Below are 27,217 nucleotides of genomic sequence, written 5' to 3' on the forward strand. Positions count from 1 at the left end.
CACCTACAAGGTGGCCCAGGTACACAACCTTACTCTGCCCTATCTGGCACTTTGTTGCCTTGATAGTTAGGCCTGCCTTCTGCAGGGCCTCCAAAACCTTCTTCAGGTGGATCAGGTGATCCTCCCAGGTGGAGCTGAAGACAGCAATATCATCTAGATAAGCTGCACAAAAGTCATCCAACCCAGTGAGGACTTGGTTCACCAACCTTTGGAAAGTGGCAGGTGCATTCTTCAAACCAAAGGGCATTACCACAAATTGATAATGACTTCCTGGGGTTGAGAAAGCAGTTGTGGCCTTGGCACCCTCAGCTAACCTGATCTGCCAATAGCCAGCTGTCAAATCAAATGTGCTCAGAAACTTGGCAGAAGCCAATCTATCAATGAGCTCATCTGCTCATGGAATTGGGTGAGCATCTGTCCTAGTTACAGCATTGAGACCTCTATAGTCCACACAGAACCTCATTTCTCTCTTACCATCTTGTGTGTGAGGTTTTGGTACAAGGACTACTGGGCTAGCCCAGGGGCTCTCTGATGGTTCAATCACTCCCAGTTCCAGCATTTTCTGCACCTCAGTCTTTATACAGTCCCTTACATGGTCAGGTTGCCTGTAGATTGTATTCTTCACAGGCAGACTGTCACCAGTGTCCACCTCATGGGTGCTCCAGTTAATATGACTAGGTGTTAGTGAAAACATATGCCTGTAGGACTGTAGAACTTGTCTGCAGTCCTCTTGCTGCTGGTCAGTGAGGCTGCCAGCTAAGGCCACACCATCAACTGAACCATCATCAGGGTTCTGAGATAGCAGGTCTGGGAGAGGGTCACTCTTTTCCTCCTGCCCCTCATCTGTAGCCATGAGCAAGCCCATGTCTGCCCTGTCAACATATACCTTCAGTCTGTTGACATGGAGCACCCTGTGGGGGCTCCTGGGAGTGCCTAGGTCCACCAAGTAGGTGACCTCTCCCTTTTTCTCAACAATGGTGTGGGGTCCAGACCATTTGTCCTGGAGTGCTGCTGGGGCCACTGGCTCCAACATCCACACCTTCTGTCCTGGCTGGTACTCAGTCAGCACAGCCTTTTGGTCATGCCAAGCTTTTTGAAGTTCTTGGCTAGCCTCAAGGTTTTTAGAAGCCTTCTTCATATACTCAGCCATCCTTGAGCGGAGACCAAGTACATAGTCCACTATGTCTTGTTTAGGCTTTTTGAGAGGTAGCTCCCATCCTTCCTTCACTAGACATAGGGGTCCTCTTACAGGATGTCCAAACAAAAGTTCAAAAGGGCTGTAGCCAACCCCCTTCTGTGGGACCTCTCTGTAAGCAAACAGAAGGCAGGGTATAAGGATGTCCCATCTTCGCCTAAGCTTTTCAGGTAAACCCTTAATCATACCCTTTAGGGTCTTATTGAACCTTTCAACAAGCCCATTACACTGTGGATGGTAGGGAGTGGTGAATTTGTAATTTACACCACACTCTTTCCACATTGCAGTTAAGTATCCTGACATAAAGTTTGCACCTCTGTCAGATACTACCTCCTTTGGAAAACCCACTATTCTAAGGTAAGGAATCTAATACTAACTACTGTTTCTTACAGATATATCGTTACCGAAGGTAAGTAACTTGTGCTTCACTCCACACTCTTTCCACAAAGCAGTCAAATACCCAGACATAAAGTTTGCACCTCTGTCTGAGACAACCTCCTTCGGAAACCCACTCTTGAGAAAACTCCCAGGAGGGCTCTTGCCACAACAGGAGCTGTTATGGTCCTTGGGGGAATAGCCTCTGGATACCTGGTGGCATGATCCACTACCACCAGTATAAATCTGTGCCAGATGCTATTTGGGGATCCATTGGTCCAACAATGTCTATCCCAACTCTTTCAAAGGGTACCCCCACCAGAGGTAGTGGTATCAGGGGGGGGGCTTTGTGGTGCCACCTGCTTTGCCACTGGCTTGGCAGGTTACACAGGAGCGACAAAACTCCTTGGTATCTTCTGACATATGGGGCCAGTAAAAGTGAGGGACAAGCCTGTCCCAAGTCTTGTTCTGGCACAAGTGTCCTGCTAGGGGGATATCATGGGCTAAGGTAAGAAGGAAACCCCTAAAGGACTGAGGTATGACCAACCTCCTGGAAGCACCAGGCTTGGGGTCTCTAGCCTCCGAATAAAGGAATCCTTCATCCCAGTACACTTTGTGGGTACCTGTAGCATTCCCTGCAGCCTCAGCAGCAGCTTGCTGTCTGAGGGGTTCAAGAGAGGAACAGTCTAACTGTGCCTGCCTCAAGTCTGCCCTTGAAGGTCCCCCTGTCCCAAGAAACTCAACCTGGTCAGGTTCAAGCTCTTCTGGGACAGTTCCCTCAGAGGTCTCAAAATCAGCTTCCTGTGAAGGCTGATCTTCACTTGTAGGCAGGGGGGAAGGCACTGCATTTACCCTACTGCTCTTTCTCTTAGAAGGTACTTGGTCCATTGTTCCAGAATCCAAGACCTGTTCAGGGAGGCACTTTTTGGCCTGTGACCTGCTCACAGCAAGGGCATGTGATGATATACCTAACATTTATTTATTTATTTATTTTATTCAATTTATATAGCGCGTTATACCCTGGGGTCTCTAAGCGCTTACATGAGTCCTGTACTCCACTTCTGACCATAGTGAGGATTGAAGGTCATTGCCCAACAGACATTCAACGGGGAGATCTGCACTTACCACCACTCTTTTTTAGGCCAGTTACCCCTCCCCAGGAGAAATTAACAACTGCCACACTATGTGTAGTGGTGACATTGCTAGCATTGGTCACCAGGTAATTATCACCCAGTACAATCTGTCCAGGGTCCACAAAGTCAGGTGTCACCATTGTGACACTGACGAAAATGTTATCCCCGTACACTCAGTTCTTTACTTTATTTTCCGAGTATTTAGAACCTTTTTAGTTGGCGCAACTTATGTCACACGGCGTCCATCCGTGTCTTATGAATAGTGTATATGTTGTGGGGAGTGGCCCCTTCCCACTCACAAGTGCGCACTGTAATCAATGAAACATAGTGGTTTCTTCACAAATTTCCATTTATTTTCTCCAAACTTATTTCAACGTGTAGATGAATCGAAACTTCATCAATTTTTAAACTTCCATGATTATTGTAAACATAATCTTCTTAAATACCACAGTTCATTTCCAGTGATAAACAAATAACATCCACCCAATGCATTTCGGGTCAACTGAAACTGACCCTTCGTCAGGGGTCTGTAAAAATGAAACAGGACTAATTAATTCACATTCCTACTTATCCAAATGCTAGGACTATACAGTGAAAATGAAGTTTTCTACATGATCAATATTAACATATACATGTTGCCTAAGTGACATAACTGGCATCAATATGCGCTATGAATAAAGCCCAAAATATTCAAGTTAGCCATCTCAAATCTATGTTGCACAAATATCGGCGATAGTAACTCATGTTCACGACTTCGAACTTATCTGAATACTCAGTACATGCTGTTCGCACAATAATACTCTTAGACGCACCTAGACACTAGCGGTTTTTACTTACGAAGGACCGGAGGGTCTCTGACAGCGTATACACAAACTTCTCTAAATCTGGAGGTTGAATTACGCGCCAAATGTAGGCTGTAAACTAAAGTCGGATGTCCGGTCACGTGATCGGCTAAAGAACCAATCAGCAGCGACTTTGCACAAATGACACAGATCATGTGATGGGGTATACAAAGGCTTCACGGATGTAAAAAGCTCTGCTCACTAATCAGTGATAACGAATCACGCATAAAAATAACGATGTTAAGTGTAATCAAGCATGCACATACTATAACATTCTCTAAGATAACGAAAGCGCAAAATATACATAGTAAATACATAACATTATAACCACTGTTCGGTCAAGCCCAGAATATGTTTTAAGGTCAATGCTGAGATGGCTTGCATGCTACAAAAAACATGAATGTTCTATACGATCATTAAGCCCAATGGGGTGGGCGGAGTTCAGTTTTTTGATCCAAAAATATTCTGATTTCAGTCTTTGTTTAACAGGATCCTGGTCTCGGCGTTGTGTGATCTTTTCTAATACCATGACACGTAATTGAGCTATTTGGTGTTTAGCTTCCATCCAATGCTATGGTCGACTTGGTGTTCATTAGTCTAATATTGCTTTTATGTTCTGTTATACGTGTTTTACCTTTCCTTTCTGTTTGTCCCACGTATACCTTTCCGCACGGCCATTTGATGACATAAACACAATTGGTTGTATTACAGGTACTATTATGGTTGAGTTCAATTTGGTATCCTTTAGTAGGATGGGTGAATCGATATCCGACAATGACATTCCCGCAATTGATGCAGTTTTGGCATTTTTGCATACCTCGATAGGTTGTGATAGTTTTCTTGGAAGTGTTCAACAGTTCCTTAATGTTGTTAGATCGTTGAAAGGCTACTTTTTTCAAAGCTGTTTCCAAAATCTCTTCCGGATAGCCTCTTAAACGATATTTGTTCGTTTGTTCTTGTAGAAGACAAAAACTCAGGAAACCAAAACTGTATGTGTACTGAAATATTCCACAGACTCATCCAAGATTAAAAAAATCATCAACAAACATTGGAGATTAGTTCAATTGGAACCTGATTTAAAAGATCTATACAATGACAAGATTACATTTGCCTTTCATCGATCTAAAAACATTAAGGAATATATATATTTTAATTAATATATATAATATATATATATACTCTTGCTATACGTGGGTGTTAGATCTGGCACCTTGGTGTGGGTCTCCCTTGCATTTGTTTGCTGTTGCCTCATGTGTTTTTGCTGGTTTTAGATGCTTTGAGCACTGTGCCACTGTTGTTGAGTGCCACAGTGCAAATGCCCTTATGGTAAATTGATGTATGGATTAGTGATTCCATGATTGGTTGGTTTGGTTTACTTGTCAGACCCTAGTACAGTGCACTGAGTGTGCCCAGGGCTTGTAAACCAAATGCTGCTGGTGGGCTTGCAACACTGGTTGTGCCACCCACAGAAGCAGTCTGCAAAAAGTGTGTCTCAGGTCTGCCATTGTAGAGCCTGTGTGCAGTCTGGTACTGCCATGTTGACTGGGCAAGTGCACCCACTTGCCAGTCCCTAAACCTTCCCTTTTCTGCATATTAGTCACCCCATTGGTAGGCCCACGGACAGGGTGCATTGTAGGTAAAGGGTAGATCTGAAAGAAACACATAGTGATAGATTCCTTACCTTAGAATTACCCCCAGGCGTCCGGAAAGTTTTTCGTCAGCAGTACCCCTGCGCGTTGGTAGACGTCGTCGTGTGGCTCTGCGTGTGTCGTTGGCATTGTTGGCGCCAGGATGACATCATAGGAGCTACTTAGACGCGTCCACGCATGCTGACTTCACTTATTTCTTTTTCCATGCCAGCAAGTGCAGATCCGGGAAGAGCAAGTACCCCCCGTCAATTTTTGACTGAGATTTTCGATGCCTTTTACCTCATCTTTTCGAGTCGATCGACTACTGCTGTCATAGGGATGCCCGGTTTCAAGAACTGTGAGGACTGTCATCGCATGATGTCGGTGACAGACCACCACCGCGTGTGTTTCTACTGCCTGGGGCGTGACCACGACCCCATGTCGTGCCCCGACTGCCAGGCCATGGCGCCGAGGTCTTTGCCGGAGCGGTCCCGAAAGTTGCTTGAAGTCCGGCAGTCGGCTCTGCACCGCTTGAGGTTCCGGTCCCATGGGAGGTCGAGGGACCGGTCGCAGAGTCGTCATCACCATTCTTCTGGATCTAAGTCTTCGCACTCGGGGTCAGATAAGTCGAAGCATTCCGAGAAGAAGTCAAAGAAGCATCATCGCTCTTTGACTTCCTGTCACGCAACGTGGCTGAGGGTGTGGGCGGTGCCACCCCGCAGCTCCAGCAGAGCCTGTGACGCCGCCTCCAGTCTACCCCCCTTTCCAGGTGCAGGGGCGACGCCTGCTCTGGTGCAACAGTTTCTTGCTGCCATGTCTTGACTCTTTGGGCCGGTGCGCCTGCGGGCCCGATGGGGGGTCCCGCTTTACCATCTCTGGTGGCTCCGGCCCTGCTGTCACCAGTGGCTCTGGCCCCTACGCTGCAGGCCCCCCAGGGATCCGTGATTGGACCCCGATCAACACCGGTCGACCTCGTGACACCTCCACCAGCGCCGATCTCCCTGGCACCGCTTCCGACGTTGCACACTCCTGGGGACAACGTCGACCCCAGGTTCAGCCCTGGCCCGGACACACTGCCGGATCGACGTCGCCCGACGCCGATGGGGCCTTTTGTGACCTATGTCCGTCCTCCTTATTTTGAGCCTGTTCCACAGAATTCAGAGGAAGGGGAGGACTGGGAGGGGACTGAGGACCCTCTAGCACAGGACTGTGCTTATGATGCAGACTTTGGGGGAAGCCAGTGGTCTTGACACCTCACCTGACCCTGGCATGCTGTCTCCTCCTACTGTGGCTACGGAGGAGGGAGCCAGTTACGCAATGGTGTTGCGTAGGGCAGCCGAGGCTCACCACCTCGAACTCCCTACTCAATCAGACAATTTGTAAAGCGCACTACTTACCCGTGAGGGTCTCAAGGCGCTGAGGGGAGGGGGTGCTGTTACTGCTCGAAGAGCCAGGTCTTGAGGAGTTTTCTGAAGGTGAGCAGGTCTTGGGTCAGTCGAAGTTGGTTGGGGATGGTGTTACAGGTCTTTACGGTGAGGAAGGAGAAGGACCTGCCACCGGATGTCGCTCGTTGGATGCGGGGGACGGCGGCGAGGGCGAGGCTGGCGGGTGGGCGTGTAGAAGCTGAGTCTGCAGTTCAGGTAGGCCGGTCTGGTGTTGTGGAGTGCTTTGTGTGCGTGGATGAGGAGCTTGAATGTTATCCTCTTGTTGACGGGGAGCCAGTGTAGGTTTCTCAGGTGGGGGGTGATGTGGCTGCGGCGAGTGATGTTAAGGATCAGTCGGGCGGAGGCATTTTGGATGCGTTGCAGACGACGTAGGTGTTTGGCCGGGATCCCTGCGTAGAGTGCGTTGCCGTAGTCTAGACTGCTGCTGACAAGGGCGTGGGTCACCGTTCTTCTAGTTTTGGTCGGGATCCACGTGTAGATCCTGCGGAGCATGTGGAGGGTGTTGTAGCAGGAGGAGGAGACGGTGTTGACCTGCTTTGCCATGGAGAGGGTGGAGTCGAGGATGAATCCTAGGTTGCGTGCGTGGTCCGTGGGCGTTTGTGCTGTTCCCAGTGCGGTCAGCCGTCAGGATTCGTCCCAGTCAGAGGGGGTGGGGCCGAGGATGAGAACCTCCGTCTTGTCCGAGTTCAATTTTAGATGGCTGCTCCTCATCCATTCAGCGACGGCCTTCATTCCCTCGTGGAGGTTGGTCTTGGCGGTGTGCGGGTCTTTGGTGAGGGAGGGGATGAGCTGGGTATCATCGGCGTAGGAGATGATGTTCAGGTCGTGCTGGCGGGCCATTTGTGCGAGGGGGGCCATGTAGATGTTGAACAGGGTAGGGCTGAGGGATGAGCCCTGGGGAACGTTGCAGATGATGTTGGTGGCTTCGGATAGAAAAGGGCGGACTCTCTGGGTTCTGCCGGTGAGGAGGGACATAGTCAAGTCTAGGGCCTTCTCCTGGATTCCTGCTTCTTGGAGGCGTGTCACTAGTGTACGGTGGCAGACCGTGTCGAAGGCGGCTGATGGGTCCAGAAGGATGAGGGCTGTTGTTTCGCCGTTTTCTAGTTGGCATCTGATGTCGTCTGTGGCGGCGATGAGAGCTGTCTCGGTGCTGTGGTTGCATCTGAATCCGGACTGGGACGGGTCTAGGGTGTTGTTGACCTCAAGGTGGTGGGTCAGTTGCATGTTGATGATTTTCTCGATGACCTTCGCCGTAAAAGGGAGCAGGGAGATGGGCCGGAAGTTCTTGAGGTCCTTAGGGTCCGCCTTGGGCTTCTTGAGGAGGGGGTTGAATTCGGCATGCTTCCAGTTTTCCGGGAATGTCGCCGTCTCGAAGGAGATGTTTATGACCTTCCGTAGTTGGGGTGCGATGGTTGCGTCTGCTTTGTTGAATACGTGGTGTGGGCAGGGGTCTGACGGAGATCCTGAGTGGATGGAGTTCATGACCTTGCGCGTTTCGTCGTCGTTGACGTGGGACCAGGAGGTCAGGCGGCTGGTGCAGGTGGTGTTCGCCGGGTGGCAGGGGGGGGTGGAAACAGTCGTAGTTGGGGCGGTCGTGGTGTTGAGGTTCCGTGACGATTTTACTCGTGTTTGTAAACATTGTCGTAAATACATAATTTCGGTATCAGTGAACCGCAAATGATCCATTTAGTATATCCTGGTGTTTTCGTTATGCTACGAGCAAGAGCACTCCTGTTACCAACACATTTGTGATTTACCCATGGCATCCATCTTAGAACACGGAAGCCATTTTGTATTCCTTGCCCTCACATAGTCAATGGACACGCAATGACCTCTTTTCATTTAAGGACACGTAGGCCTTAAACGGCGATTCACCTTGCTAGTGACACGTGCACCTTAGGCCAGCAACGCTGTGGCAGCATGACTCGGCAAGAGCTGCCTCCCCAGCCTGAGGCCAGTCCTGCTATACTGGTTCTTGTGTTCGTTGGCCTGATCATGATTAGGCGGCCGAAGCTGGTAACCGTGCCCATTTACGACCCACAAACATTTCTTATCCTGTCTTTCTATCTTCTGCACCTGGCTCTGCTCCTTTCCTTCTGGGCCTTTATTAGGGGGAGGTAACGAAATTTACGATGAGGCGGTCCGGGTCTTGAATGAAGAATTGACATGGGATTATGATGGACTAGTGGGAACCCCTCATTCGTAATGTTTTGACATCAGATACTGTTGACGATTCCTGTGCAAACGCCAAATATTTATTGTTTAAGACACGAATGTTTAGAACTGTGGTAACATGTAAAGAATTTGCCCCGAGCAGAATATTTAGTATATAAGGAGCAACCCTCTTTGTACAAATCGAACAGGCTCCTAGACACTGCCCGTGTGCAGTTTCTGTGACTTCTGTGTCCCTGCAGTAATAAACCTTTGGTCTTTGACGCCACCATCGAGAAGCCCGTGTTTCTGTTTGTTTGTGCACCGAGACAGGTTGAACTCCGGGGTCTTCGGGTGTTTTCCCTGACACCTCTGGACGGAACCAAAAAGTCCAGAACTCCAATTGGCGCCCAACGTGGGGCCACGTCATTCGGTACCGGTCCAAAAGCCTGAAGAGTTCGAGGAGCTTCGTGTGAAGATTTCAGAGGGAGGCGCCCCACTTCATCGATCCCGGCATATCGCAAAAGTGGCCCCGACGTCCTCTTCCACGAGGGTTCCCGTTCAGACGGCTGCAGTGGTCCGTTGCCTTGACCGTCGCCCTGTCTTGGACCCGAGGTGCAGTCCTCAGTACGGCGAAACGTGACGGGTTTCTCCTTGGTGACGTCTTCAGTGCCTCAGTTAAGTATTCAGTGGTTGCTAGTTGGTTATTTTGTAAGGGTTGCTCCTGTTTGGATAATCCTTTTAGTTCTCAGTTCAGTTCAGTTCTGTAAGGTTATCACTGGTTATTCTGGTTACGATAATCATTCTGTTCAGTTCAGGTATCGATACAATTGTCAGTTCTGGTAGGCCTAAAATTCTTGGTTCGAGTGCGCATCTTTTCTGTTTGTGTCTTGTTTGTTTTGTGTTCCGGATTATAAAATGGTAAGTCGGAAAAATTGTATGTTGTCTTGTTTTAGTTGCAACAGTGATTCCCAGTTGGAGGATTCGTGTTTGGTTCCTCCGATTGGAACTCCTCTTTATGATCTTTATTGCAAGTTTGGTGTGGGCCCTATCTCTTATAACGAGATATGGATCCACTACACAGAGAAAGATGGTGTCCTTAGTTGGCCACTACATGATAGTTTTGAACCTGAAGTTCTCGATAATCTAGAAAGAAGGTTGTTTAAGAAGAAAGCCCGGCCGGCAATGTTTGATTCTTTTCGTTATTGGCGAAAAGAATCTAAACAGAGAGAAATTAAAAAGTTGAAGAAAGAGCAGAAAGAGCAAGAGTTGACTTTAGAACAGTCTGCTAAGCAGCTGCAACTCAACGAGTCTGAGAAGGCGATGGAGGTGGCCAATAGAGAGCGTAATTTAGCGATAGACAAGTGCTATCCTGCTTTGCCATCGAGTATGGCTAAGATAGTAGAGGACCCTGAAAAGGATCCCCTGTTGTCTTACTTGTTACGATCACCCCCACCGTATGCACAGGGTGCTACGGCTCCACCTATACCGAATGATCAATTACCGGTTGCTGGACAACCTGGTGTCCCTGTTCCCGCTCCCCCGAATCAAGTTCCTGTACCTCCTGTGGTCAATATTAATGTTCCTTTGCCAGCCCCTCTTCCAGGGTTGCCGGCTTCTTTACCTATGCCTGTGTCGCTCACACCTGCTAATTCACAAGCTATTTTGCCTGCTACTCCTACTGTTCCTGATCTATCTGTTCCAACTGCTACTCTATTTACTGCTTCTGCTAATATTATGACTCCGCTTTCTGTTCGTCGAAGAATCACTGATTCTGTCTCTAATATTCTATCTCCCTTCTATAAAACTCTGATTAAGACTCCTACCTCTGACTCTGTACAGAGACGTAGTCAGCTTCCCAGTACTGAAGAAAGAGGAATATTAGATTCCACTGCTCTTAGATGGGTTTCGAAAGTTGGAAGATATAATGTACAAGATGTATTAGATACATTTATGCAATGGAACGAACCGACACAACGATATGTGTTCGATGAAATGTGTTTCCTTCTACGTGAGGAATTGGAAGAGGATGACCCTGAATCAAATCTAGGAGAATTAATTAATGTTCAGAAAGAGTTTGCTACAGGTATGATAGTTGGTCAAAATATAAAAGAAGCGATGGAACTGATTTTAAGTTATAGGAATGACCCATCCCTTCGTTCACCAAGAGAGTTAGAGAAACGTAGTACGAAACAAAATCGTCAATATCCAATGAGAGAGGTTCCACCAATTTGGCGTGAAGCTGTGCAAGCTAATGTAAACCTTGGTATTGCAGCCGCTCCGGCCCAATTCCAGAGAGTATGGATACATATTCCATGGAAGCGAGCTGAAGTATTAGCAGTGAAACAGGCCTTGCCAGATCCGCGTAAAAATCCTGCAGGGTACTACAAAGAGTTGGCTCAAACGGTTGACGCTTGTGTATTGAATCTTGCTGACATAGATCTGCAATTTGGTAATGTAGTACCGCAACCAATTTGGGCTAAAATTCGTAAAGAGAATCATCCAGTTGCCCTAGGTGGTGATTGGGCAGCTATAATTGCAGCGGATGGTCAACAAATAGGTGGTTCCAAACCTGAACCTTTAATTGCTAATTTGCCTGGTAGAATAATCGATTTAATGAAAACCTTGATGCCAGCATTGCGCGTTAACTGGGACAAATTGTCCGCGTGCAAACAAAAGAAAGACGAAAGCGTCTCCGACTTTTTCACAAGATTCGAAGAGACTTTTGTGGATCATAGTGGTCAGGATATGAGCACAGAAGGAGGCCAGAGATTATTTGTTGATAAATTTGTGCACAATCTGTTGCCAGAACTTAGTGGTAAATTAAAGAATTCTGAAAGTGCGTGGGCTGTCTCTACGACTGCGCAAATACTTGCGACTGCTCAGTACTATGAAAATAGGGATAAAGAAGAGAAGGAAAAATCAGATAAAAAGACGAAAGATTTAAAAACTAAAGTCCTTTTACAGCAAGCATATCCGCCTCGCACGAATCAGACTAACATGCAGCAAGGGTCTTATCAAAGAACGGATTATAATTTTCAAAGGCCACAATACCAATGGAATCAATGTGCTTATTGCAAAATGGAAGGTCATTACAAAAGTGAGTGTCCAGTTCGAACGCAAAATAATACTGCGGCAGCTCAGAGAGGTCGTGGTAGTTCTATGCAAAACTCTAGAGGTCGAGGACGAGGTGCTATGCCTCCACAGACAGGTGATCGCCCCTCTAATTATTTCGACCAGCGAAATGGTCAATCTGCCCAACAGAATAGGTCTCCACAGTATCATGTTGAAGACTATTATGAAACTAGTGAGGAAGTTCAGCAAAGTGAATACTAGGACAGCCATGGACAAAGAGAGGGAGTAGTATCAGTACCAGTAGATCAGAGTGGGCCTTATGTCGCGGTAGCAACATCAGGTATAGTCTAACCGTTTCTGTTGGATACTGGTGCAGCAAAAAGTTCTATCATACATGCGAAACTCCCTGGCGCACCTTTGTCTGGCTCAACAAACGTTTCAGTAGGTTTTTCGGGCGCCCCTGTTCATAACCCTGTTTCTGGTCCTTTGTCTATTTCTGTTGGACCCCGTCAATTGAAAGCACCCTTGATTTTGACGACAGGTTGTAACGAGAATCTGCTTGGTTTAGACTTGTTAAAACGCCTGTACGCGACATTGTACTGTTCTCCAGCAGGAGTACAGCTTACGTTGGGTAAAAGAATAATCTCCCCGATGTACTTGTCGATGGATGCGCTCCCACCAGAGCTGCGTTCACTCCCTGATACTCTTTGGGCGACTGGTCCTAATGATGTAGGTCTCTTGGAAATTCCACCCTATGTAGTAACTTTGAAAGCAAATGTCAAACTTCCACGAATTCCACAATACAGAATCTCTAGTGAAGGTGAGCGTGCGCTCCTACTAATAGTGCATGATCTGATTGAGAAAGACGTTATAGAAGAAACTAGAGGAAATGTCTGTAATAGTCCTGTACTGCCTATTTTGAAACGAACTGACCCAACAAAGCCTCCAGTATATAGGTTCGTAATTGATCTTAGAGAGGTTAATAAAATTGTGATTCCACAGTTTCCTGTGGTTCCAGACATTACTGCATTGTTAACGTTGATTCCTGCTACAGCAGCATGGTTTTCAGTTGTCGACTTGAAAAATGCCTTTTTCAGCATTCCGATAGCCGAGGAAAGCAGAGATATCTTCGGTTTCTCTCTAGGAGGACGAAGCTTCAGATTTAAACGCGCTCCACAAGGTTATTGTGAAAGCCCATCCATTTACAGTCAAGCATTAAAAAGCCAGTTAGATTCCTTTGTACTTCCTCGTGGTTCTGCTTTAGTACAGTATGTCGATGATCTTCTAGTGGCTGCCGATGACAAGGAAACTTGCAAAACAGCTACGATTTCTTTATTGCATCACTTGTCAGATTTGAATCACAAGGTGTCACCTTCAAAAATGCAATACTGCTGCCAAGAAGTGACCTACCTAGGTCATCTCTTGTCAAAGGAGGGAAGGAAGTTGACCCCAGAGAGAATAAAAGCAATTACACAGATGAATGTTCCTAGCACGCAGAGAGAAGTACGTGCCTTTTTAGGTATTACCTCATATTGTAGGCAATGGATCCCAAATTTTTCTCTTATAGCAAAACCATTGGTAGCCTTGACTGGGAAAGGTGTTCCGAGTCCGGTGCCATGGTCTGATGAATGTCAGCAGAGTTTTTCTGAATTGCGAAATGCACTGTGTTCAGCACCTGTATTGGGTACACCCGACTACAGTAAGCCATTCACACTCTATGTCCACGAGAGAGAAGGTTGTGCATTGAGTGTTTTGACGCAGAAATTTGGTGATAAACAACGCCCTTGTGCGTATTTCTCATCAACGTTAGATCCGGTAGCCAGAGCGTTGCCTAGTTGCTTGAGAGCTACAGCCGCAGCTGCAGCTTCCATTCGACAATCTGCTGGTTTAGTAATGAACAACATGCTAGTGGTTATGGTTCCTCATGCTGTGGATACACTCATGAACCGAACCAAGACGCAGCACCTTACCAGTGCTAGATTATCAGGTTATGAACTGACACTATTAGCTAGTCATATTCAGATCAAGAGATGCAATGTATTGAATCCAGCAACATTGTTGCCGACTAGCCAAGAGTCGAGTGATTCCGAACCACACGACTGTTATTTCAAAACTGAGGAAGAAACAAAAGGACGAATCGATCTAAAAGACACTCCGTTATCAGATCCAGATGGCACGTTGTATGTTGACGGGTCTTGCTTCAAATTGGAGAATGGTGATGGGACTGCTGCTTATGCAGTAACAACTTTGAGTACGATTGTGGAGACTGCAAGAGTGAGTCAGAATTCTGCCCAGGCTGCAGAATTGATCGCGCTAACAAGAGCGTGCGTTTTAGCTAAGGGAAAGAGAGTGAATGTGTTCACAGATAGTCAGTACGCGTTCGGCGTGGCCCATAGTTTTGGCCGCTTGTGGAAAGAAAGAGGTTTCATTACGTCCCATGGGACTAAGATTCAACATGGTCAGCTAGTTAATGACTTGTTGGAATCTCTAACCTTACCGACTGAAGTTGCGATTGTGAAATGCAGTGCTCATAAAGCAATCACAGATGATGTTGGTCGTGGGAATGCTTTTGCCGATGAAACTGCAAAACAGACAGCTAGAAATATGGTGAGTAGAATGTATGTTGCAACGTCTGCAAGATGGATTTCTGAGTCTGGAATGTGTGAAGACACAGTGAAAAGCGTGAAAGAAATTCAGAAAGAGGCGACTGAGGAGGAAAAGCTTGCATGGAAAGAGAGCACGGGTAAATTGGACTCGAGTGGGTGTTGGATTGATTTGTCGGAACAACAGCGTTGGATGTTGCCTGATGCGTATGTGCTTGCAGTAGTAACGATGGCACATGGAACAGCGCACATCAGTTCAAAAGGGATTTGTAAGATGTTGGCTCCAGTCTGGAAGAATGATGGGATTAGTAAGTGTGCAGAGAGAGTGGTGAGAAATTGTATGGTATGCTTGATGCATAATCCTGGCAAGGGAATCCCCACACCTGCAGGTCACTTCGCTCCTCCTTCCTGCCCCTTTGAAGTGATCCAGCTAGACTTCATTCACATGGATCGTTGCAATAATCTGAAATACGTCCTAGTGGTAGTTTGTGCTTTCTCCAGATGGATCGAAGCATACCCACTGAAGGACAATACTGCCTTATCCACTGCCAAAATTCTTCTTAAAGAATACTTCCCCAGATACGGAATGCCACGGATTGTATGGTCAGACAACGGAAGTGAGTTCGTAGGGAAAGTTATGCAGAGTGTGTGTGTCGGCCTAGGGATTAGACAGAAGTTTCATAGTGCGAATCATCCCCAGTCCGCGGGTTTAGTCGAGGGTTACAATGGCACCCTTAAGCTGAAACTTGCTAAGATACAAGCGTCCACGGGTTTGTCCTGGCCAGACGCATTGCCTTTGGCTTTGCTATCAACAAGAGCAACTGTACATTCTAGAGTAGGGCTTAGTCCTTATGAAATAGTTTTTGGCCGTCCTGCAAATGTTTGGGGGGTACCTAGACCGAAAGAATTTAAGCAGCTGGAATACCCAATGTTAATTGATTACCTTTTCGACTTGACTGCTAAATTGAGTCTTATTCACCAACAGGTTTTCGATGCATTGCCAAAGCCACCGGAGAGTCCAGGCCATCAGCTGAAACCGGGTGATCAGGTGGTCATCAGAAATTTTGCAAGAACAAAAAATCTTCAGCCCAGATTCATTGGCCCTTTCCAAGTCCTGCTAGCAACGAGAACTGCTATTCGTGTGGCCGGAAGGAAAAACTGGATCCATACGACACATGTCAAACGTGTGCCTCTGCCACTTCCTTATGATAACTGGGTAAAGAAAGGAATCGGTACCTCTGAAACGGAACAAGTCCCCAGGTTCATACCTTTCAGCGATGCAAAACTAATCACTGATTCACCAAATTCTGACTCTCCTCCTGAAACTGCTCTTTTGAACCCTGAACATTTGTCATCTGCACCAAAAGAACATTTGCCATCTGAAAACGTGAACATTGCAACGTCGGCTGAAAATACACTGTTTCCAGATCAGACAACTCCTGCAAAACTGAGATACAACTTACGTTCTCGCAATATGGACAAATAAAGCAGGAAACTGCCCATTTTATATGTTTAATTTTTGATACATTGCCTCCGGCCAGGAAGTTTGCTAATACTTTGTATTGTTTCTTTTTGTTTTAAAATTGCCTTGCCGTCTGGGTAGCCGTAGGGTCGTGGCTGTGTACCTAGTTGAATCTGCGGGGGTCAGACACAAGGTCGATCTTTCTGTTAGTTCTGGGAACTCCCAGGGCTGATAGAGGCATTTTCATCTACGTACACATCATCAGTGGTCGCGAACGGTCGTAGAAGATGGAGCTTCCTGAGCTGCAACGAGAGAATGTAATTTTTGTTCGCAGAAATAGACTGTACAGAAAACTTCACAGCAAATGCTTTCTAATGCAATGTGCAGTTACGTTTTTAATTGTTTTGATAACGTTGGTGGGTGGAATCATCTTTGGCGTACATTTGATCTTCATGCCAGTAACTACAGTACCTCCCCTTGATCCTACTACTTCAACTGTTTCTTCTATGCATTCTTTTCACTCATTCCCTGAACACGAACAAGCTCGACGCTCAGAATTTATTAACAATACATTCGTACAGCTCTTGCATCAACACCAACTGGTAGTTAACACAACAGACTGCTGGGTGTGTGGTCTGATACCCCACACTATGGATAAAGGCATTCCCTATCTAGTCTTGCCTTTCAGCTATAATGGATCATTTCAGGCCTTTCAGACCATTTTTTCATATGCCCTTGAAACCTATCCTCCGCGTCCACCACGATCCACTAAATACAATTCTGCCAATAAAGCTTTAGTTCAGGGAATCATTGACATGATTAAAGACGTCAATAATTCCCCATCTTACCCTAAAGACGAATTACGGGTGTATTTGAGTTGGAATTCTACAGAGTATCGTCTTAGTTTGGGAGAAAGTAAACGCAAAAGCTCCACTCCAGTCTGGGTCGTGCCTCACCGAGGTCAAGTCTGTTTGCAAGGAAATGGGAGAAATCCGAGAGCTCAGCTAGGGAGGAGTGAGTGCGTTGAGACTTACGTATTTCCGTCTAACTCCTCCCCTGCCTTTCTGACTGCTAGGGGTACCTACTTCATTTGTCAGGACAGAGCATATACATGGCTGCCTGCTGACTTTTCAGGTTCATGTTATATTGCCCGATTGTTGCCTCCGACATACACTGCCTCTCCAGACTATCACAAGACCAGATTAGCAAGAGGTGTTTTTAGCAAGGAAGACACAGCTGGTCAGGAAGCTGGAGACTTTTTCAAAGGTTTCCTTCCGTTTTGGGGGCCTATGGCCAATAGTAGAAATCTTCGTCAACTAACACGGGTAGTTGAATCTACTATTACAGAAACTGCTGGTGCCCTTAGTAACTTAACAGCTGAGCTTCAGGCGGATCGTCTCATGACGTTACAGAACCGAATGGTTCTAGACGTGATACTTGCAGATCGAGGTGGGGTATGCAGAATGATCCAATCAAGCTGCTGTGTATTTATTCCAAATAATGCTCCAACTGTCTATGAAGCAATCTCTAAGCTACACAAGATTTCCGACTCTATACACGTAGACAAGGGAAACTGGTCCTTCATGGAGTGGTTTTGGACTCTGATATCAGCGTGGGGATGGAAGGTTCTGATGGTCATTGGTGTCATCCTAGTATTTCTGTTCTCGTGCTGTCTTATTATCCAATGTGGTCCCGCTCTGTGTAGTCTCTGTGCTGCAACCTGTTTCAGAAAACCACCTGCATTAGGAGAAAAGGCACGAGACAGGATGATGATACAACAACATGTCACTGACCTAATGAGCATAGAATTAGACTCTGACTCTGACATAGACTGAGTAATTGCCTATGTAAGGGCAAAAGGAGGGTCTGAGGTTCCGTGACGATTTTACTCGTGTTTGTAAACATTGTCGTAAATACATAATTTCGGTATCAGTGAACCGCAAATGATCCATTTAGTATATCCTGGTGTTTTCGTTATGCTACGAGCAAGAGCACTCCTGTTACCAACACATTTGTGATTTACCCATGGCATCCATCTTAGAACACGGAAGCCATTTTGTATTCCTTGCCCTCACATAGTCAATGGACACGCAATGACCTCTTTTCATTTAAGGACACGTAGGCCTTAAACGGCGATTCACCTTGCTAGTGACACGTGCACCTTAGGCCAGCAACGCTGTGGCAGCATGACTCGGCAAGAGCTGCCTCCCCAGCCTGAGGCCAGTCCTGCTATACTGGTTCTTGTGTTCGTTGGCCTGATCATGATTAGGCGGCCGAAGCTGGTAACTGTGCCCATTTACGACCCACAAACATTTCTTATCCTGTCTTTCTATCTTCTGCACCTGGCTCTGCTCCTTTCCTTCTGGGCCTTTATTAGGGGGAGGTAACGAAATTTACGATGAGGCGGTCCGGGTCTTGAATGAAGAATTGACATGGGATTATGATGGACTAGTGGGAACCCCTCATTCGTAATGTTTTGACATCAGATACTGTTGACGATTCCTGTGCAAACGCCAAATATTTATTGTTTAAGACACGAATGTTTAGAACTGTGGTAACATGTTAAGAATTTGCCCCGAGCAGAATATTTAGTATATAAGGAGCAACCCTCTTTGTACAAATCGAACAGGCTCCTAGACACTGCCCGTGTGCAGTTTCTGTGACTTCTGTGTCCCTGCAGTAATAAACCTTTGGTCTTTGACGCCACCATCGAGAAGCCCGTGTTTCTGTTTGTTTGTGCACCGAGACAGGTTGAACTCCGGGGTCTTCGGGTGTTTTCCCTGACACCTCTGGACGGAACCAAAAAGTCCAGAACTCCAGTGTTGAAGCTGTCGTGAATGTCAGTGATCTTGCGATGGAAGAAGGTGGCCAGTGAGTCGCACAGCTCTTGTGAGAGTGGGATGTCATTGGTGTTTGTCAGGACTAATCTCCTGACAGAAGTGCTCCAACCGGCGGCTACCTCTTCGGAGCCCTTGCTGCATTTTAATGAAGCACTGACAGATGTTCTTTTGGGCACCTGGTCCAGGACCAACACAGGGGCTCCTGTAGATGGGAACGTGGCCCGACGCCATGGCCCGGCTCCGGGAGAGCCCTTCTTCCTTATCCAACACCCCACCCCTGAGAGCTTGGTTGTCCAAGCCTCAGCTTTCCAGAGCACGTTCCCTACTGCATCTCCGGATAGGGAATCCAAGAAGCTGCATAAGCTTGGCATAAAGCTGTTTTCATCTGCAAGCTTAGGGCTGTGGTAGGTGAACACTGCATGCCTCTAGGGCCGTCATACCTACTCTCTGTGGGATACGGTTGTGTAGGTGCTGCCCAACTGCCCGGAGGAGGCCCAGGCAGTTCTTTCCCAGGCGATTGCGGCCGGGAGAGATTCAGCGAAGTTCACCATACGTTGTGGGCTGGATACTGCTGACTGGGCAGGTCGATTTACACGACGTGGCGCTTCGGCATCACAACTTGTTGAGGACAACTGGCTTCTCAGGGGATGTCCAGAACACTTTGATGGACATGCCCTTTGATGGCATTTGCTTTTTTGACAACAAAGCAGACAGTGCGTTGGATCACTTCAAAGACTCCTGGGCTACGGCCAAGTCCTTGGGCCTGTCGGCGGCTCGGCCTCCTCGGCCTCCTCCGCCTTCTGCTTTTTGCTCCTTTCGTGGCCATGGAAGAGGCGCCCCACAGCGTTCGCAGAGCCACAGGCCACAGCAGCAACAACCTCAGCGTGGCCGCGGACGTGGGAACCGTCGAGGCAGTTCAGGGGGCCAGCGGGCGGGCCAGTGCACTACCACCCCTGCAGCATATGCTTCCAAGCCCTCCTAGTCCGTCCTTTCAGTCCCATCAAACGCCAGTGGGTGGACCCATACGCCATCATCTCCACCACTGGTGCAACATCACTTTGGACAAGTAGGTGCTGCAAGTTAGTGATCCCACGACATCACAGGTCAGATTTGCTGCTTTTTCATGACCTGTCCTTTATTTTTAAAAAAATTGTATTTTACGCTGTTTGCCCATTTTAATTTACTTTCTAAAAAAACTACTCACTGTTTCTGGCATGCTTCCCTGGTCTGCCGCGGCAAGTGCCGTTTGAGCGGAGGGAGCCGCATCGCCATTTTCTTCAGCCTACAACACCGGAGGGCACTTTAATTGTAGCGGTCCCGCCCACCTCCTACCCCACTTAAGGAGGTGCGCCGAGCGGACGTGTGCAGCGGCGCGCCGAAGGCAAGCCCATCCGCGACAGACCGCCGCCAGTCACGATGCCGGTTTAGTCTTTTATTTTCCCTTTCTCTCCATGGCCATCACTCAGTACTCTAGTCTTGAACTGCACTCATTAAATACAACAAGTAAGACCGCCCATCTTCGTGTATTAGCTAAGGATGCTATTGATGTCTCCTCTACGCTCAAATCTACTTATATCAGACAAAGAGGCTGCCAAAATTAACCACACTAATCATCGAATACACACAAGTAAATATTTGACGGGCCTCTATTGCAATGCCCGCTCCCTCGCAAAACATGCTATAGAAATGTGGGCACTAATAGACTTTGAGAAACCAGACTTTCTTCTCATAACTGAGACCTGGCTACATGAAAACTCCCACCCGACATAGCCACTGCTATCCCACAGGAGTATCAACTACTTAGTCTGGACAGGAAGAAAAAAAGAGGTGGGGGAATTGCCATCGCCTTTCAAACCAACATAAAGATCCACATTATTGAGATGTCCCAAGCTGACTGGGGAGAGATCTGCATCTTTTCCATAGAGAGTACCAGTCATAAATCCTGGCGGGGTGCTCTAGTCTATCGACCTCCTGGCAATAGAGCGCATTTCTCTTCCAGTCTCACAGAAGCTATTGTCCCCCATATACTGGCTGCAGACAATTTCCTTCTAGTAGGGGATTTCAACTTTCATGCGGAGCTTCTATCAGATCCCCACACAAGCGAACTTATAAATAGTCTCAATACTTTAGGACTCTCCCAACGCATCACCGGTCCTACCCACTCGGCAGGGCACACCTTGGATCTTCTCCTGACTAACTCCCCTCTAGTAGAAACTGACCCACCATTTCCCATCTTATGGTCGGACCATTATGTGATAAGGTTCCGCCTTCAGGACTCTCTAAGTATACCTCCACCTTCGAATATAAGCAAACTAAGCCGATCCTGGAACAAATTAATCTTGACTCTTTCTCCGCACACTTTCCCCCATTACTTTGTCTGAATTAACCAATCCCAACCATGGCACCAGAAGTCTTGCCCTCGCCATAACCACCTCTCTTGACTGCATTGCCCCCTTAAAACTAACCAAATGCCCCACCAAACTTTCCCCTTGGTTTACCCCCAAACTCAAAACTGACAAACTTGCCGTAAGGAAGGCGGAACGCAATTGGAGGAGTTCCAAGGACAGCAAGGATAAACAGCATTATAAGACCATTCACCGGCTATATACGAATCATATAGCCGAGGCTAAAAAAGAATTTACCAACCCTCCCTCCTGTCAACCTCCATTGCCTGCCTCCCAGGAATAGGTGAACTCGCTTTCCACTTTTTTCATTAAAAAGATCGATGATATCCACCAAACATTTCCACAACTATCTAACATTTTACCTAGCATGATTAATCCTGATCCCGTATCTCTTTATACTGCCCCCTCACTAACTTCCACACAGTCACGGAGAAAGAAATACTGCTAGCCCTTAACCACATAAAATCAGGTTCCCCCACAGACTCAGCCTCATCTCAAGTCTTATCCAAAATTGGCCCAGCGTTCCTCTCACAATTTACTGTTTTATTTAACTACTCCCTATCACAGTCTATAGTCCCCACCCTCTGGAAAGAGGCTATTATTAAACCCATCCTGAAAAACCCTCTGCTGACCCCAAGCAGTTATCCAATTATAGGCCAATATCTCTCTTACCTCTCTTCGGCAAAATTTTAGAATCTACGGTTCATAGCCAACTTACCCAACATTTGGAAAACAATAAACTGCTGGACCCTTCCCAATCAGGATTTAGGGCCTTCCATAGCACCGAAACGGCCCTGCTTGAAATGGTCGATAATATCAGACTTTCCCTGGATTCCAGGCAATCAGCTATACTGATTTTGCTCGACTTGTCGGCTGCCTTCGACACCATTTCGCACAGCATCCTCCTTGACCGCCTGTGTGCATCTTGTGTCGAGGGAGCAGCCCTTAATTGGTTCAGGAGCTTTTTGGAGGATCGCTCATCTAAAGTGCAAATAGGTGACTTCTCCTAATATAGCCAAATCATTAATAAAGGCGTCCCTCAGGGCTCAATCTTGAGCCCTACGTTATTTAACTTATATGTGTCCCCATTGGCTAAACTCACACAGTCTTTTGGATTTCAGACAGTATCATACGCAGATGATACTCAGTTGCTAATCACCATGGGACCAGACGTCACCGAAACCAAAAAGCGCTTTAAACTCTGTATAATAGCTATAAACAACTGGATGACAAACAACCACCTTCTCCTAAATGCTAACAAAACCGAGATTGTGCTTTTTGGGGATGCAGACAAACTATGGAACAGCGATTGGTGGCCCCCCATGTTAGGTCCGTGTCCCCCACCTACGACAGCTGCATAAATCTAGGCATAATTCTGGACTCCAAACTATCTATTTCAAATCAAATTAACAATTTGGTCCGCATCTGCTACGGACTTGTGCGCAGTCTCAGAAAAATGTTCAAATGGATCCCTCTCTCTTCCAGGATGCCCCTTGTGCAGGGACTGATAATTAGCCGTCTGGACTACGGCAACTCTTTACTTACTTCCACAAATGTAGGACTCCTGGCTAAACTCCAGGTCGTGCAAAATACCGCGGCCAGGCTGGTCCTTAACTTGCCTTTGCGCTCCCCATCTGGACCTAGTCTGAAGACCCTACACTGGCTCCCACTCAAAAAAAGAATCCATTTTAAATTGTGTTGCTGGTGCATAAGACACTCAATAATAAAGGGCCCCTCTATATAGCGAAAAAACTCACTATATACCAACAGGCTAGACCCCTCAGGTCCAACAGCAAATTTCTCCTGACCGTGCCGAAGATCTGAACCGCCAGAAATGGGGATAGATCCTTTTCCAGGGGGCCCCCAGAAACCTGGAACACCTTGCCTTTACCCATCCGTCTGGAGACGGATCATAAGAAATTCCGTAAACTACTCAAAACTTGGTTGTTTAACCTAGCTCAGTAAATAAATGCTCCTTTCTGTCCTGCCGTGAACACTAGCTAGCGCTATGAGACCTTATGGTGATATATGCGCTCTACAAATACCAAATACAAATACAAATTGTCCGAAGGAGCTACTCCCTCCCCTTCGAGACAACGCCTCCACCATGCCACCTCAGTACAACCGCATGTCGGGGATCACTTGGCGCTTCTCCACCACTAAGTTGCGGCCCTCTTGGCCAAGGAGGCCATCGAGCACGTTCCAACGCCAGAAGTAGGTTGTGGTTGTTCTTGCCACTATTGTCTGGTTCCAAAGAAGGACAAGGGCCTGCATCCTATCTTAGACCTTCGGAACGTCAATCGCTTCCTCCGGAAGGAGAAGTTCAAGATGCTCACGCTTGCTCAGGTCTTGGCTGTCCTAGACCCGCAAGACTGGATGGTGGCATTGGACTTGCAGGACGCATATTTCCATATCCACGTTCTGCCTGCCCACAGACCCTACCTGCGATTCACGGTAAGCCAAGAGCATTTCAGTTCACCCTGCTCCCCTTTGGCCTTACCAGTGTCCCTTGGGTCTTCACGAAAGTGATAGCGGTGGTCGCAGCTCATCGGCGCAGATCAGGGGTTTCTGTTTTCCTCTATCTCAACGACTGGCTGTTGAAGGCGGGCTCGCCCCGGGCAGTTTCTCCCACCTCAGACTAGGGCTGCTTTCCTGCATTCGCTGTGGTTTTCCATCAATGTGCCGAAGTCGCACCTGATTCCATCAAAGAAACTCCTTTTCATCGGAGTTGTTCTGGACTTGGCGCAGTTTCGGGTTTATCCTCCCGAGCAGTGAGTCCAGGACATTCAGGCTATGATTCCGATCTTTCAGCCTCTGTCCCAGGTCTCGGTCAGGGTGACGCTTCAACTACTGGGTCTGATGGCCTCCTGTATCCTGCTGGTGGATCATGCCAGATGGCATATGCGGGCTCTGCAGTGGGTCCTGAAGTTCCAGTGAGCACAGCACCAGGGCAACCTGTCCGATCACGTCCAGATCTTGGAGGGCACTGCAAGACAGTTGCAGTGGTGGCTCACCGACCGCGATTGGGTCAGCGGCAGATCCCTCTCCCTACCCCAACCGGAGCACGTAGTTGTGATGGACGCGTCCCTCCAGGGCTGGGGAGGCCACATGGGAGAGGCGGAGATCAGAGGCCTCTGGTCTCTGGCGGAGTCCCGGCTCCACATCAAACTTCTGGAGCTGCGGGCGATCCTGCTTGCACTCAAGGAATTCCTCCCCTCTGTCCGGGTGAGTGTAGTGCAGCTGTTCACGGACAACACCACCGCCATGTGGTAATGCAACAAACAGGGCGGGGTGGGATTGTGGACCCTATGCCAGGAGCCTCTGCGCGTGGCAGTGGCTGGAACATCAGGGCGTGACCCTGGTGGTTTAACACCTGGCAGGTTCCCTGAACGCCAGGGCGGGCGAACTCAGCCGTCTGTGCATGATGGATCACGAATGGCGTCTGAACTCGGACGTGGCACATGGCCTCTTTCAGCAAAGGGGAGAGCCTTGGTTAGATCTATTCGCCACAGAAGAGAACAAGCAATGTCATCAGTTCTGCGCGTTGGAATTTCCAAGGCGGCACTCGCTCGGAGACTGTTTTCGCCGCGAGTGGAGCTGCGGTCTGTTGTATGCCTTTCTGCCTATACCACTTCTGCCCAGAGTGCTGAAGAAGACCAGGTGCGACCGGGCCCAAGTTATCCTTGTGGCTCCGGACTGGGCACGAAGATACTGGTATCCCGAGCTACTCAGTATGTCTGTCAATCCCCCGATTCGTCTGCCTCTTCAGGAGGACCTTCTGTCACAGCAGCAGGTGACGGTCCTCCACCCGAACCTGTCCAGTCTCCACCTCCATGCTTGGAGATTGAGCGGCGACAGTTGAGGCCATTTGACTTGCCTCCTGAAGTTTGTGATGTAATTCTGGCAGCCAGGCGTCCCTCCACAAGTCGGTATACGCCTGCAGGTGGAACAAGTTTGTGGCATGGTGCACAGCAAAGGCTGTGGATCCTCTTTCTGCCCCTCTTCCTGAGGTTCTCCTCTTCCTTCTTTCTCTTGCCCAGCAGGGCTCTGCTCTGGGCTATCAAGGGCTACCTTTCTGCACTTTCCGCCTTCTTAAGGCTACCTGATCAGCCTTCTTTGTTCAAGTCCCCGCTTGTTAATAGATTCGTAAAGGGCATCACTCATATGTTTCCCCCTGTTCCTTTCGTGATGCCTCGGTGGGACTTGAACCTTGTATTTACTTTTCTGATGTGCGCTCCCTTTGAGCCACTTCATAACTGTCCTCTCCGTCTTCTTACCCTTAAGACTGCTTTTCTGGTTGCCATCACCTCTGCCAGGAGAGTGAGTGAGCTCCAGGCTCTTTCATCCAAACCTCCCTTCCTTTCTGTCCATCCGGACAAGGTTGTGTTGCAGACTAGACCCTCTTTTCTGCCCAAGGTAGTCACGTCCTTCCACATCGGGCAGTCCATCACCTTGCCCACCTTCTTTCCGCCTCCGCATCCCTCTAAAGAGGAAGAGCGGCTCTACCGTCTGGACCCAAAACGTGCGCTCTCTTTCTATTTGGATCGCACACGCCAGTTCCGGGTGGATGACCAACTCTTTGTTGGTTACGTGGGCGCTAAGAAGGGACGGGCGGTGCACAAACGGACCATCTCTCGGTGGGCCGTGTTGTGCATTAAGGCATTCTACTCTTTGGCTAAGAAGGAGCCTCCTGTTGGGCTGAGGGCCCATTCCACTCGGGCCACGGCGCCTACTACTGCCCTGGGCCGGGTAGTCCCCTTGCAGGACATCTATCAGGCAGCTACGTGGGCCTCGCTGCACACGTTCGCAAGACACTACTGTCTGGACAGCCAAGTCCGGAGGGATGGCTTCTTTGGCCGTTCCGTCCTCCAGGACTTTCCTGTGTGATTATTGGTTCGCAGACCCACCACCGGGGTTGGTATTGCTGGGGTATCTATTCTAAGGTAAGGAATCTAATACTAACCTGTTTCTTTCAGATGCACAAGTTACTTACCTTCGGTATTGATATATCTGTAAGAAACAGTAGTTAGTATTAGATTCCTTACCGCCCCACCCATCCTCCCCGTTCTGCGAACCGATATCTAGGGTTAAGGTCATCCCCTTTCAGCGGCCTAGTTTCATGGCACCAGTGTTGGTTTTTATCATGGCTCTGTGTTTCTGGCGCAGAAAAGCTGGGTATAAGAACTGACGTCAGCGTGCGAGGGCGGCGTCTAAGTACTCCAGCGACGTCTTCCCGGCGCCAACGACGCCGGACGCAGAGCCGCAGATGACGCCTACCGACGCGCAGGGGTACTGCTACGCAAACGTTTCCGGATCCAGTCTGACGCCTGAGGATATTCTAAGGTAAGGAATCTAATACTAACTACTCTTTCTTACAGATATATCATTACCGAAGGTAAGTAACTTGTGCTACAGGTCCCAGGTGCAACTCCTCCCACCCATCTAGATGCAGATCTCTCTATTCACCACTGGGCTGACTCAGTCTGTCTCTTGGAATCTCCCAGCCCTGTCACTCAAACTCCAGACAAGGAATCCACAACCTAGCAGAGGCAGATTTGGATAGTTAGACAAGAAAATACCTACTTTCTAAAAGTGGTATTTTCAAACACAGAATGTTAAAACCAACTTCACTAAAAGATGTATTTCATCATTCTGAGTTCAGGCATGCTAAACTTCAATTTCTACCCTGTTCCCTGAGTCAGTAAGGATTATAAGATGTAATAATCTTTCTGCCCATTCTAGTCTATGGCGAACAGGTAGCCTTGCAATAGTGAAAAACGAAAATGGCTGTAATTCACTGTTAGGACATGCCACGCACACCAGAGCTTGTCCTACCTTATACTTACAATGCATCCTGCCCTTTAGTCTACCATAGGGGTGTCTGATATGAAGAAAATGGAAGGTTTAGGGACTGGCAAGTGGGTGCACTTGCCCAGTCAGCATGGCAGCACCACACTGCGCGCAGGCTCTGCAATGGCAGGCCTTAGACATACTTTTACAGGCTGCTTATGTGGGTGGCACAACCAGTGCTGCAAGCCCACTAACAGCATTTGGATTACCAAC

This window comes from Lissotriton helveticus, chromosome 2_1 (assembly GCF_964261635.1).
Source record: "Lissotriton helveticus chromosome 2_1, aLisHel1.1, whole genome shotgun sequence".
Taxonomy (NCBI): domain Eukaryota; kingdom Metazoa; phylum Chordata; class Amphibia; order Caudata; family Salamandridae; genus Lissotriton; species Lissotriton helveticus.